Consider the following 3,718-nt stretch of genomic DNA (forward strand, 5'->3'; position numbering starts at 1 on the left):
GTACTTCAGTAGATGCCATAGCAGGCTGAATAATGGCTAAGGATGTCCACATCTTCAACCTCAGAACCTGTGAGTATGTTACTTTATACAGTAAAAAGAGCATTGCAGATATAATGAAGTTAAGGATTCTGAGATAGGGAGATTATCCTGGATTTCTCAGGTGGGACCGATAGAATCACCATGCTTCTTAGAGAACGGCAGGAGAGCAATGCCAGAGAAGGTGAAGTGACGATGAAAATAGACAGAAAAGAAAGAATGAAGAGGCTGTACATCTTTGATGGAAGAAGAAGGGACCACGAGCCACGGTGTGCAGCCAGCCTCTAGAAGCAGAAAAAGCAAAGAAACAGATTCCTCCATTAAGGATGCAGAATGATGTAGCTCTGCAACACTCTGTCTTTAGTTCCGTAAACCGATTTTGGGCTTCTGATATCTAGAACTGAAAATAATGCATATGTACTGCTTCAAGCCACCGAGTTGATGGTAATTTGCTATGACGGCGATAGGAAACCAATATAGAAAACATTTCAGAAGAAAGAGAAAAGCCGTGTTATGTAGGAGGACATTAGAAGAGAATATAGAGCGATGGAGACCAGATCGGTAGCCTCTGTAAAAATTCAGAAGAAATATTTATATGTAGGATACGTGGCAAAGAAAACAGTATGGAAGAAGAATATAAGAGCAAAACCTGTTTCTTAAAATTGATAGAACTTGGTGATTTATTTGATGTGAGGAACTCAGTAGAATAAAATATCAAGGATAAAATTATACATTCGTGGCTTGGGCAAATAGGCAAATGAGGGTTCATAAGTTAAGCCTCTGGAATCTGTCAAATTGCCCTGGAAGAAAATGTGAAATGATAAAAGTTGATAAATGAGAAATCTAATAAAACAAAGAGTGGAGACTTCGAGAGGACACCATGAAAAGAAAAAAAAAAAATGTTATCAGAAAGAAATGAGTAGAAACGTATTATTCCAGGAAAATGTCAAAGAGTGATTTATCACTCACTGTACGAGTGTTAATTGCAAGAAATGGGTAATATGAAACATAGACCAAAAAAAAAAAAAGGAACTTAGGGAAATGATCCTGAGATATTTCACAAAACTTAAGAGGATTTAAGCATTCAAGGATTAAGATCAAGAAGAAAGATTAGGACGCTCCAGGAGGAAAGGTCCTTGGGTCTTCTCTCAGGTTGACTTTTTTCAACTGACTCCCCTGTTCCCCCATTCAAATATGAAGGTGGGGGCATCCTTTGCTGTGCTGATTAAGCTTCAGTCTTTGGCAGGCGCTGTGTACCTGGGTCTCCCACCTGTTGGTTTACAAGTTCTCCTGCTCCTTCCCCAGAAATAGAGATTTTTTTCCTTCCTGTCCCTTTCTACCCACATTCGGTTTCTAGCGTTCCTAAATTTTCTTGTTCTTTCCTCTGAATAAAAAGGCTTTTGTTCCATAGGATGGATAAGTCAGATTGGGTAGAGTTTTGGCATTGGCTGCTGTTTCTTCCCTCAGCCAGCACCTTGACTTTGACGGAAGCTTTCTCAGATTCCTCTCCAATCTCCCTTGTAAATGCCCAGTGGGTATGAGAGAGGAAAAGACTGTAAGAACAGGAAAAACATATGCTGGAAGCATCCAGAGCTTTGCATCTCCACACCAGCTCATTAGCAATTTATTAAAAATATTCAGCTGAATAGTGTCACTGGCATAGATAGCATCCGGCAGCGTCTGCCCCAGGTTCACATATGCTCACATCTTTTTTTGTCCCTCTAGGAACCTGTCTCTCCCAGATATCAATTTAATTGTTTGCCCTGAATCCTCAATCCTCTGATTATTTCAGGAATAATAAGTCATTAATTTGCAATCCGTCTGAATTTTCTTTTTCCCTTTATATTATCACGGCTATAGAATGATGCTCTTTCTAGCTCTCTACCTGTCTGAGGGGGAGCCGGATGCCTCAAGTAATGTTTGGCATTTTACGTGAATCAGTGCAACTTTCTTCTTGTTAATTCTTCAAAACACAAGGAATGACAATATAGAAGTACATCATAGTTTAAGATCTGAAGCTTTGTCTCAATGGTTTAGTTCCTCATTTTCAGACACTATTCAATAAATGTGCATTGAGTATTTATTGTACGTGGTATGTATCATCTACCCAGATGGTCACAGCCTCCTTCAGAAAGTTTGTAGGGTGTTCCGACATATATTCTATCCACAGAGCAGAGTAATTTTGGCAGCAATTGTAATATGGGAAATATCCAAATATCATTTCTATTTATACATACGTAGTTTATATTTGAATGCATTCCAACATACCTTTAATAACTAAAGGAGTTATTTAACTCAAGGTCAAAAAAAAAGAAAAAAGAAAAAAAGAAGAAGAAAAAAGGAAAACAAACAAAATTCAACCACAGTGCCTAAACCCATTCTCTACAATGCGAACAGAATATCATTTTCTAAAAGTTACCAAATAGACGAAAGAGAGGCGGATGGACAGAACAGTAGAATCAGTGTGCGTCACAGCTCACAAAGGGGTACAGGGACACTTCCGCCATGTCCCTGTCCAACCCCTACGACGCCATCCAGGTTGCCCGCAGGACATTCTCGGGGTCTATTCTGTAGCACCACGCCTTCTCCCCGGGGACGGCATCTACCCCCCGCGTCGTGATCTTGCACCCCGAGACTCCGCAGCCCGGGCTTCTGCTGTTTTGCAGCCTCTTCAGGTGAACGTCACATCCACGATACCGGTATTTCTAAAACGGTAGCGTGTCTTCCGAGGCCGCGCCTCCTGAAACCGTTGGCTACGCTGTAAGCCAGGAATGGCTCGTCATTGGTATCAGGACTCTCGGAGCGCATCATTTTTCTTTTTAAAATTTAATTGAATTTTGTCCGAAAGAGAACTCTTTTTTTTTTTATATAAGCAAAATCTCAAAAATATGCTCCTCACAGCACAGAAGCTAGTGAATTTCCAATTATTCCTCTGTCATTCCATTGAATATCTTCTACTGAAGAACTTTGCGATTTCACCAGTTGCTATAAGCGAGTACATGCCCATGACGTGGGAACTGCATCTGAAGGCATTTTCATGTCGGATAAACACTGTACCCGCATTTTGCAAAATTAACATTGTTTTGGACCTTAAGTATATGTGGCATTTTAAGAATTGCTTTGTATTATATGTGAGACATAGTTCTCCATCTAGTGTGGAGTAAATGCTAAGAAAAAAATCAGAATTCATTTTGAATATATTCAAGCGTTAATTCAAAATTATATATTTTTATATATCTTTAAGGGTCACTGAGATACTTTCTAGTAGATGAAGGCTTCATCTGTTAAATGAGAGTCCAGAATTCTAAGATAAGCATGAGTAGCATGTAATTGCATGGCTTCTTTTTATCAAATTATCAGTGGAGTAAACAAGACGATTTTGAGGAGCGACACTAGCCAATAGAAATATAATGCAAGCTACAAATGCGAGCCATGTATGTAATTTTAAATTTTCTAGTAGCAAGACTTTGATTAGGTTAAAGATGAAATTCATTTTAACAGGATATGCTATTTGATACCAAATACTATCATTTTAATATGAATAAATAATCATTAACAAAATAGTTTACATTATTTTTTCACACTGCGTCTTTGAAATTTGATGTGTAATTCAAGCTTAGAGCTCATCTCTATCCAGAATAGTGACATTTTAAGTGGTCAATAATGTGGCCAGTAGCTCCTG

This window comes from Pteropus medius, unplaced genomic scaffold (assembly GCF_902729225.1).
Source record: "Pteropus medius unplaced genomic scaffold, Ma_sr-lr_union100, whole genome shotgun sequence".
Classification (NCBI taxonomy): Eukaryota; Metazoa; Chordata; class Mammalia; order Chiroptera; family Pteropodidae; genus Pteropus; species Pteropus medius.